Consider the following 11,993-nt stretch of genomic DNA (forward strand, 5'->3'; position numbering starts at 1 on the left):
AGCATCATGTTGTGGGGGTGCTTTGCTGCAGGAGGGACTGGTGCACTTCACAAAATAGATGGCTTCATAAGTAGGGAAAATTATGTGGATATATTGAAGCAACATCTCAAGACATCAGTCAGGAAGTTAAAGCTTGGTCTAAAATGGGTCTTCAAAATGGACAATGACCCCAAGCATACTTCCAAAGTTGTGGCAAAATGGCTTAAGGACAACAAATTCAAGGTATTGGAGTGGCCATCACAAAGCCATGACCTCAATCCTATAGAAAATGTGTTGGCAGAACTGAAAAAGCATGTGCGAGCAAGGAGGCCTACAAACCTGACTCAGTTACACCAGCTCTGTCAGGAGGAATGGGCCAAAATTTACCCAAGTTATTTTGGAAGCTTGTGGAAGGCTACCCGAAATGTTTGACCCAAGTAAAAAAAATGTAAAGGCAATGCTACCAAATACTAATTGAGTGTATGTAAACTTCTGACCCACTGGGAATGTGATGAAAGAAATAAAAGCTGAAATAAATCAATCATTCTCTCTATTATTCTGACATTTCACATGCTTAAAATAAAGTGGTGATCCTAACTGACCTAAGACAGGGAATTTGTACTAGGACTAAATGTCAGGAATTGTGAAACTGAGTTGAAATGTATTTGGATAAGGTGTACGTAAACTTCCGACTTCAACTGTATGTCACAAAAATTGGTAAAGCATCGTTAGTGTGTTGCGTCTTTCCGTCTTAAATAGCATAGCAGGAAAATTGCAGTAAAGAAGTATAACTCCCAGATTTCTCAAAGTGACATTTTGAGACTAATGCTATCAACAGCAATCAGATCACAGTTTGCTACCTAGCAGGACCAAACAGCACTTATTGGATCACCAAGTAACAGGCCTGATGTTAAAAAAACACTACATTTGTCTAGAAAAACAAGTTTTTCCAAAATAATGTGATGCTGACTAGATTCCATCTGTTGTGTGTGTGTGTATGTCTCCATGTTCACACGTATACAGACACACTTATTGCTTTCCTCAACCAACTCGCTGCCTCAGGATAGGAGGATCCACTAACTCATAAATAATCGCAGGCGCCTCAGCTCAGTACTTCTACTCTGCTGGGTAAATGCATTCACTGTGACAACTTTGACATTGACTTGGCGCTTAATATTTTGTCTATATTTTCTTAACCTGAAGAAGATGAGCTCATACTGAGGGTAACACAATACGGTTCATTTTCACCTTTCTCTGATTCTTTGTGCTATGCAATTCAGCTCTTCCTTAGCCATACATTTTATAATGGTGTCCAACAAAACAAGGAAAATTATAATTCAATCAAATTGATATCAAATGAAGAGATTGTTTCCAACTACAGTTACCATCCTCAGAGGAAATTCAATTTAATAGAAGACAGAGTGTCACCCTTCAACATCCATTTTCATTGGATAATATTGTGTTTCACAGATCTGGCAATGAAAATAACATTCAAAAATAATAGATTTAATTCACAAGTTAAGAACAATTCTAGAGAATTAACTTAAAGTTTAAATTAAGTTAAGATTATTCTCTCTGTCTGTTTGAAACATTGGCCTAATGTTCTCTGCACTGTTAATAGGGCAACAGTAATGGCCATTTTATTCCAAAGGGGCAGCTAATATTGAACTTTTGTTTATTATTATTCTAAAAGTTTTTGGGAGTAGGCACAGATGCAATAACATTGGCACATTGTCATTTACAACAGTAAGATGCATTGTACCATAACACATTAGCTTGAGCTAATTTGCAGTGCTCGGGCCTAGATAAACATTAAAATGACAAGAAAATCCAGAAAAGAAACGAAACAAAATAAAATAAATAAATACACATACCTACAGATATACAATACCAGTCAAAAGTTAATTGGACTATTTTCTCCATTCTACAAAACTATGAAATAACATAACGTAGTAACCAAAAAAAGTGTTGCCAGCCTCTGCCTTGATGACAGCTTTGCACACACTTGGCATTCTCTCAACCAGCTTCACCTGGAATGCTTTTCAGGAGTTCCCACATATTCTGAGAACTTGTTGGCTGCTTTTCCTTCACTCTGCGGTCCAACTCATCCCAAACCATCTCAATTGGGTTGAGGTCGGGTGATTGTGGAGGCCAGTGTCATCCGATACAGCACTCCATCACTCTCCTTCTTGGTCAAATAGCCTTTACACAGCCTTTAGGTGTGTTGGGTCATTGGCCTGTTGAAAAACAAATAGTCCCACTAAGAGCAAACCAGATGGAATGGCGTATCGCTGCAGAATGTTGTGGTAGCCATGCTGGTTAAGTGTGCCTTGAATTCTAAATAAATCAGCAACAGTGTCACCAGCAAAGCACCCCCACACCATCACACTTCCTCCTCCGTGCTGCACGGTGGGAACCACACATGCGGAGATCATCCGTTTACCTACTCTGCGTCTCACAAAGACACAGGTTGGAACCAAAAATCTCAAATTTGAACTCATCAGACCAAAGGACAGATTTCCACTGGTCTAATGTCCATTGCTTGTGCTTCTTGGCCCAAGCAAGTGTCTTCTTCTTATTGGTGTCCTGTAGTAGTGGTTTCTTTGCAGCAATTTGACCATGAAGTCCTTATTCACGCAGTCTCCGTTGTAGAGTTGATGTTGAGATGTGTCTGTTACTTGAACTCTGTGAATCATTTAGTTGGGCTGCAATCTGAGGTGCAGTCAACTCTAATGAAATTATCCTCTGCAGCAGAAGTAACTGGGTCTTCTTTTCCTGTTGCGGTCAGTTTCATCATATCGCTTGGTGGTTTTTGCGACTGCACTTGAAGAAACTTTTTTCCCAGATTGACTGACCTTCATGTCTTAAAGTAATGATGGACTGTCATTTCTCTTTGTTTATTTGAGCTGTTCTTGCCATAATATGGACTTGGTCTTTTACCAAATAGGGCTATGTTTTGTATACCCCCTTACCTTGTCACAACACAACTGATTGGCTCAAACTCATTAAGAAGGAAAGAAATTCCACAAAATAACTTTAACAAGGCACACCTGTTAATTGAAATGCATTCCAGGTGACTACCTCATGAAGCTGGTTGAGAGAATGCCAAGAGTGTGCAAAGCTGTCATCAAAGCAAATGGTGGCTACTTTGAAGAATCGCAAATATTAAATATATTTTGATTTGTTTAACATTTTGTTGCTTACTACATGATTCCATATGTGTTATTTCATAGTTTTGATATCTTCACTATTATTCTATAATGTATAAAAGAGTTTAGAAAATAAAGACAAACCCTTGAATGAGTAGGTGTGTCCAAACTTTTGACTGGTACTGTACATGCACACAATACTGTACATAATAACAAACAAAAACTAAACATAGTTACAAAAACACAGCCCCAGACCAAGGCCACAACTAAATGACCAAGCCCGATGGATAATAGCCATCTCCCTCCAGTCCAGAACATGGCATTATCTGTGTCCAGAAACCCTAAGAGGTCTATAAGTGATCACATGTTTAACCCAATTTGAAGTAGGATATTTGTGAAATCATCATTGTGTGTAGAAACATAAGTGCAGTATCAAATTAATCACCTAAAACAGTTGAGACTTGTTTACACTGTTCTATTGATTTTCTTTGCATGTTTATCAAACTTAAGCTGAGTCTAAAATGATTCTGTGATTTTGAACATTAGAACATCTGCCTGATTCGCTCTCCTTTGATCATAATGTAGAGTGACTCTACCATTTGCTGTTTTCTGGAGGAAATGCAAATCACAGAAGTCTTCTTGATATTCAATGTCAAGCATGAGTTATCAAGCCATTCTACACTTGAAACCATATGTTGTGTCAACAAATCAGTAACTGCAAGACATGTTTTTCCTGCCACATAAACTACAGCAAGGGTTTCCAAAAACATTTGGCCCATGACCCCATTTTGATATTTGAAAATTCTTGCGACCCCAACCATGTGCAAAAAAAATATGCAACTAACATCCAACCAGTATTCTAACAGTATTTCTGATTGTCTTCTCAACTCACCATCGCATACTTTTAATGTGGGGCTACTTTGACAGTCAATTGCAAATGAATGTATCTTATCGCTCCACCACTAATGAGATGGGTGTGCTTGATGCATGTCGGTGTCAGAGCTTATCGAAGTCAGGGGGCATGGTTGACAGTGCACATCTCATCTCAGCTGTCACATCCAACCTGGATAGATGTTTGGTTTTAATGCAGACGAGAGCACTGAATCCAGCTTCAGACAGATATGAACTGACGAAGGGTACCATGAGTTTAATGGTGCTTTCAAGACAGCTAGGAACTTAAAAATACGAGCTCAAATCGTGATGTCAGTGGTCTTCAGGTCAGAAAGTCAGAAGAGTTCCAGAGTTGGAATTGCGAGTTAGATGATCATTCCAAACGATTTTTCCCAGTCGGACCTAGTTTTGTCTTCAGTTGTCTTGAACGCACTGAAGTCAGAAGTTTGAGATTTCCAAGTTCCCAATTCCGAGTTCACTGCTTTTAACACAGCATTTTAACACGGCAGGGTATTCCCTTTGAGTCAGGAACTAAAACTCCTCCGTAGTGACCCGTGAATGGATTCGGTCACATGAAAGCTCGATCAACTGTTCCATTTCACTTACTGGCATGTCAACTGAGCCAGGATCATAGTCAAATGGATTGGGAAGTAAGTCCCAAAGTGCTCTTCCAAGCGTTGGAGGTGAGCAGTCATCCCTCGTGTGGGACACTTACTGATGCTGTTTTCTGTTAGAAACATACACAGCCGAGTGAAGGGGGCATGTTTCGCTTTTGAAAGAATCTCTCTCCAATAATAATTATTTCCGCTGAATCCACTAATTTGGTCACTCATCTGTAGAAGGTTTTTGTATTTTCCCTGCATGCTTGCGTTCAGCTCATTCAGTTTCCCAAATAAGTCTGTTACATAGGCAAAGAGAGACATTCTTTTCAGCACACAGAAAGTCAACCAAGTCTGTTTTTCTTTTTTACATCCATTGTGAATGACAACAGTTCCTCTCTCAATATTTCCAACATTCCCCCTCAATAATCACCATCGGTATCAAATAGAACATGGTCATGCTCTGATCCCATATCTCCGCATAGTTTTGCGAACAAGCGTGCACGCAGTGGATGTGGTTTGATGTAGTTTACAATTGAAGTTACCAGCTGCAATATACTGTATCTCCAAGTGTTGTGCTCACCTCTTTTGACGCCATTTGCTCTCGGTGTATCATAAAATGCATCCATATGTCAGAGGGAGACACATTAATAACTAGAGTGCAGAGGCCTGCCCACCGTCACGACATAGATGGAGCCCCATCTGTGCAAAAGCCCACTATACGACCCCATTGAATCTGTTTTGCATCACCATAGCCACACAGCACATCTCCTGTGCCCATTCATTCTCGGGAATCGTGAGACAGAACAATATGTCCTCGTGAATAGCATCCCCCGATATGTATAGCGAACAAAAGTCAGTACATGGGCATCTCCGCCCTCTCAGGAGACCATAAACTGGGGAGTTTGTTGTTCAGTCAGTTTCCTCTTGATTGTTAGCAATAGCATAAATGATTTGTTTAACAGTGTTATTTGACAAAAGTATTGATGTGAGTTTCTGTGCCTCTGCCTCCCCGCACACTGTTTTCACCATATCAATTGTGGCCGGTAATATCAAAGACTCTGCAATAGTGTGTGGTTTCACACTAAGCCATTCACTGTAGGAATGATTCAAGTGCAATGGTCAAGTGCAGCCTCTTGTCATGATCTAAGGGCACGCTCTGGTTGAATTTTTCATTTTAAATTTGAATAATTTTCTTTTAGATTTTTAAGGTTAACCACATTACAATGAATTTGAGATACTAAGAAGATATTATATATATTTTTTATATATTTTTTTCAGGATTGTTGACTTTTTCCTGTGACCCTATTTTCATATCAGGTGGGTCGCGACCCTTAGTTTGGGAACCGCCGAACTACAGTGTCATCAGCATACATCTGAATAGTAGCCCCTGGACATACCTCATGAAGATAATTTATGTATAAACCAAAAATATCGGACCTACAACCAATCTTTGTGGGACACCCAGCTGTAGACCTGATGCTATTGATCACTACATTTTCTTCCATGTTCTTGAGATATGATTCAAACCATCTTAGTGCTTTGTTAGAAACATTTTACCTCGATTGCTTTGAGGCCAGGATACTGTCTGACTGTTTCTGGTGGTTCTGGTGGGCCCATGAAGCATTTGACAGAAATCTAGCTTTGTCATGACTGCTTTTGCCCGGTTTTTCCATTTTGTTGATATGGAAAGTCACCAAAACCAGCCATTCGGACTTGGATTTAAAATATTTAAATAGTTCTTCTTATTTTACATAATATCACATGCAGCGGGATTATACACAACTAGAATATTACAATTAATTTGTGATGACAGAGACACACTTACACATAGAGATTCTATAGATGTTTCACTTCTTTGCACTTAATAGAGTCCAGTACTCCATGTATTGTTTTTGCCTTGATGCAAAGCTGTCATCAAGGCAAAGGGTGGCTACTTTGAAGAATCTCAAATATTAAATATATTTTGATTTGTTTTACACTTTTTTAGTTACTACATGCTATTTCATAGTTTTGATGTGTGTATAAAATAGTAAAAATAAAGAGAAAGCCTTGAATGAGTAGGTGAGTCAAAACTTTTTACTGGTACACCCCTCCTCTCCCGGTGGTTCTATTACTTCTAAAGCATTTGTATCCAGGAACATCAATTAGCAATCATATAAAATGTTATATAAAATGCTATAACTGGTAAGCAATGATCTAATCTCGTCATACTTTGGGACCTAACTTCTTATATTCAGATGTCCTCCAAATATGCCTTTTGATCTTACTCAGGGATCTCAGACCACTTTAGCATGATTGACCGACAGGAAAATTAATGCTTCCTCTGTTTTTATATAACAATGCCTGCAAGACTCTTCGATGTTCTCCCCTCTTGGACATTCAAAATGTGTTAGTCATACAACAATACACTAGGTTTTTTTCAGTCACTTAGGAGATGAGAAAGTTATATATATTTTCTCCATTTAGACATTTATCAAATCATGTAGTATTCTTATGTTTTGTCATTACCTGCTATCTGCTCTCTCTCTCTGATTGATAGTTTTGCAATCTGTTTTGGTTGAGAGCTGGACATCCCTTTCTTGGCTAGGAGGCTGATCCAGGGGAAGTTTCACTGTGTTTTTCCCCTCCTCTTCTTATCAGGTGTCACTATTCCAGACTCTGATGTTGAGCCCAGTGATCTTGGTACTCTAGGCCATTTTCTTGATTGCTGATTGGATGTAGGAAAGAAGCGAATATTGATTATCCTCTTCTCCACTTCCTAATGAGTTGCACCATCTTTGATTCCCCTTGTTGTCCTCCACTCTGCCTTTGTTGATTGAGTTTGGGGTTCCTTTTTTGGTATTTGTTTCCTTTTTTGCTCCTTTTCTCATTCTCTGCTACTTCCTCAGCCTGTTTTCTTTGAATCATCCTTCAGTAATTGCATTTTAATTGATTATGACTGCCAAGTCACAGGTTAGTAAGGTTAGGTTAGGTTAGTAGATATGGGTCAAGAAGGAGGACATCTCATGCACTAAGAACAGTTTCTCTCTTGGCAAAATAGTATAGACATGGTTATGCAATGTAATTGTAATGAATACTCAGGGAGAAAAAGGTGTAGATTCACGTGCAGAGCGCGGCAGGTGTTTATTTCACCTTCACAGAAGGCAGGAATCGTAGAAACAGGCAGGCAATGGTCATACACAGGTAGGCAAACAGGCAGGTAAAACAAAACTAGGACTGAAGGCTATAACTGGTTCTCACAAACAAGCTAGGAAAAGACTTAGTAGAGTCAAAACAAACAATACCTCACAAAGGCACAAACAGAATGAACTGAACTAAATAAGGAGCAGATGAGATCAGGTGAGTGACTAACAAAGGTGAAATCAATGAACAAAAATGAAAGAGTTCAAGAACACACAAAAAACGGGCTATGTTCAAAAACACAACGAAACTGGACATAAGGTTGACTAATACAATAAATACAGAACCTTTACAGTAATACAAAGTAAGTGCTGCATAACAATGTTTCTCAATCTTTGTTTTGGATTGTGAAGCTTTTTATGTACGTGTGACTGTTTCTGATTTATCCCCTACTTATCCACTTTTAATTATTTCCAGCAATAATAGCAGAACTGCCAAGTCTGTAATCCCTATTCAATGATGACAATAGCAGTTTTCTCAATGCATAATAATTAAGTTCACAAAACATGACATTTAGGTGCTGTTGAACACATTCGTAATTACTGTACACAGCTGGCTTTCCCTATAGGCGCTGGTGACAAGGTAACAAGACTCCATTCAGCCTGTTGAAGCTTTCCTCAGATGACCCTCCTCTCTTCATTCATTGATGACCTCCCATGGCTGCAATAGCGTTGAAGATAAAGGATTGTCATGGAAAGTGCACAAACAACAGCAATCATCTCTCCAACAGACCAATCAATTGATTGTGAAGCGCATTGGTCCACAGAGATCTGTTGGGGACGTGGAGCTGATGGTGGACTACAGAAGAGAGCAGAGACAGCAGAGAAAGCATGCCCATATCCATGTTTACAGGGCCGCAGTGGAGAGGGTCAAAAACTTCAAGTTCCCTGGGCAGTATTTCTGTTATATTTCTGAAATATGTATTTAAATGACTTCTGAGTGATTTGTAATTTGCAATGTATTTTAGGCTAGGCTGAACTACACTCCAATGTATTTTAGGCTAGGCTGAACTACACTCCAATGTATTTTAGGCTAGGCTGAACTACACTCCAATGTATTTTAGGCTAGGCTGAACTACACTCCAATGTATTTTAGGCTAGGCTGAACTACACTCCAATGTATTTTAGGCTAGGCTGAACTACACTCCAATGTATTTTAGGCTAGGCTGAACTACACTCCAATGTATTTTAGGCTAGGCTGAACTACACTCCAATGTATTTTAGGCTAGGCTGAACTACACTCCAATGTATTTTGTAACAAGATACTTTTGAGAGCTGTAATTTGTATTTTCAAAATACAAAAAACTTCTGAATTGTGATAGAGTGAATTAGAAGTGAAATAATCTGTCTGTTAACAATTGTTGGAAGAATGACTTGTGTCATGCCTTAACCGACTTGCCACAACTAGTTTGTTAACAAGACATTTGTGGAGTGGTTGGAAAACCAGTTTTAATGACTCCAACCTGAGTGTATATAAACTTCCGACTCCAACTGTCTATACTCATAATCATTTTTTCTGGATTATGTGTGTATTGTTGTTGTACTATTGCTAGGTATTACTACACGGTTGGAACTAGAAGCACTAGCATTTTGCTGCAGCTGCGATAACATCTGCAAATCTGTGCATAGGTTGAAAACACTTTGATTTGATTTGGAAGGTGTTTGTTTCTGCTGCTGTGCTGGAGATGTTTGAACACTGCCTGCCTGTCTACAAGTGGGATAAGCCACTTCAGCAGTGGCTCCCAGTCACATCTAATAAGAGAGCTAATAAGTGGAAACTGCCTGACAAGACAGAGATGGCTTGCTTGAGGCAGATGGAGAGAGAGGAAGCTAAAGTAGGAACCACACATCACCTCCTCACACTAACACCACATGGGGTGAATGGCATTAGAGCAACTCCCCTGGCAAGCCTCTGGTCTCTGTGATGACAGCCTTTCACAATTCAATCCAATTAATAATGTCCTCAAAAGGCCGACCTGGAATTTACAGATGAGATACCAACAAATAAACAAATGGGATGGTTTGTACACTAATTACATGATATGTGTGCTAATCAGAGGGCATAATATACGTAGGTTAAGAGGACTACAACTTGTGTTTTGTGTTGTGTTGTACAATCATGTTTAAGAATAACACAGAGCCCTAGGCTCACATTATCTGTATAGTGGAATGGTTCTTTCGAGTATACGGCTGTATTCAAATAGTATTTTGAGGCAAAGGAATGTTCCTAATGCTATTGGTTACCTGGAAGTTTTTGACGGGCAGGACACTACATCAGTGCTACCTACTTCCTTTTACCAAAGAATGCACAAGAGCAACCTACATCTCAGAAACAATCCAAATGCACCCTGTGTGTTTCTGCCACTTTGTCATTCAAAGGAAATGAATTCTCCAGCTATGTTTTTTTACTTTTACTGTTGAAAAGCGATATCCCAAGTAAAAATACAGTAAAGTACACACACTAAAGGGTAAAAAAAAAAAAAATTACGCAAAATTGTTTTTTAGACACAACTGCAAACTTCAAGGAGTAGGGCATTCAATTAGTTGGTTTGATGGGAAGTGCTTGAGATACTCTTTGAAGAGGTAGAGTTTCAGATGTTTTCAGAAGATGGGCAGGGACTCTGCTGACACAGCTTCCAGGGTAAGCTGGTTCCACCATTCAGGTGCCAGGACAGAGAAGAACTTGGACTAGGCTGAGAGGGAACTGCCCTTCCGTAGGGGTGGGAGGGCCAAGAGAGGCCAAGAGAGGTGGCAGAATGGAGTATTCAGGTTGAGGTGTAGGGTTTGAGCATAGCCTGAAGGTAGGGAGGGCAGCTCCTCTTGCTGCTCTGTAGGCAAGTACCATGGTCTTGTAGTGGATGCGAGTTTCGTCTGGAAGCCAGTGGAGTGTGCGGAGGAGTGGGGTGACATGGGAGAACTTGGGAAGGTTGAACACTATGTGGGTTACAGCATTCTGGATAAGTTGCAGGGGTTTGATGGCAAAAGCGGGGAGCCCAGCCAACAGTGAGTAGCAGTAGTCCAGACAGGAGATGACAAGTGCCTGGATTAGGGCCCGCGACACTTCCTTTGTGAGGTAGGGTCGTACACTATAGATGTTGTAGAGCATGAACCTGCACCGCTTGATGTTTACAGAGGACGGCAGGGTGTTGTCCAGGGTTACGCCAAGGTTCTCTGCACTCTGGTTCTTTACTTCAATGAGTCTTTTTAAAATATCATTGCTATGTAGATGCATCAAATGAAGTCATGCATAGTTGATATAATTATTTCATCAATATTAATGTGTTGAATTATAATGTCCTCAATGGCAACTGATGTCAATTTAACCGACGAGCTTTGATTAGGTTATTCTGGTCATGTAATGTTCAAACGGGAATGACATGCCTCAATAGCTACTATCGTTATGAACATTTGAATATCTGGATTGAATATCTGGTTTGTTCTAACTATTTAAAAGTCAGTTACGTTAGCAAAAAGTTTGCTGTTCTCATGTAGGATAAATTATTTTAATTTGATGTGACTTATGTTTAGTGTTTTTCATCAGTTATGAATAAGGCCAGGACTAATTCCAGACCATGTTGTCTGGCCATGAAGCTGATAGCAATGTTGATGTTCACCAGTGGTATACCAAATCAGACTTTGGTTCTTCCAGAGAAATCAACAAACTTCAGGCCTGTTTTTGACACATATGCTGAAAGTGTTTTGGATCCATCATTCAAGTACATGTTTTCACAGGTTCTGCCTTCGAGGATATGTCTTTGTTGGTGGCTACTTAATGCACCCTTGTCTTCTCATGCATGTGGCAAATGAATGCTTGAAATGGTCTGTTTTATCAAATGTTGAGAGTAAGAACACTTGAGACCAAATAATGCACATACTGCATTACCTTTACATTAATGAGCATATGTTACATCAAACACCTAGTTGTGGCACAATAATGATTAAAAAGTAGACTGCATACATATTTTTCCTTGTATTTTATTTTATCTCTATCCACACTCACGCACACCGTCACTCCAACACACACACACACACACACACACACACACACACACACACACACACACACACACACACACACACACACACACACACACACACACACACACACACACACACACACACACACACACACACACACACACACAAGCTGCTGCTACTCTGTTTATCTTATACCCTGTTGCCTAGTCACCTTA

Source organism: Oncorhynchus kisutch, linkage group LG12, assembly GCF_002021735.2.
Source record: "Oncorhynchus kisutch isolate 150728-3 linkage group LG12, Okis_V2, whole genome shotgun sequence".
In the NCBI taxonomy this organism is placed as follows: Eukaryota; Metazoa; Chordata; class Actinopteri; order Salmoniformes; family Salmonidae; genus Oncorhynchus; species Oncorhynchus kisutch.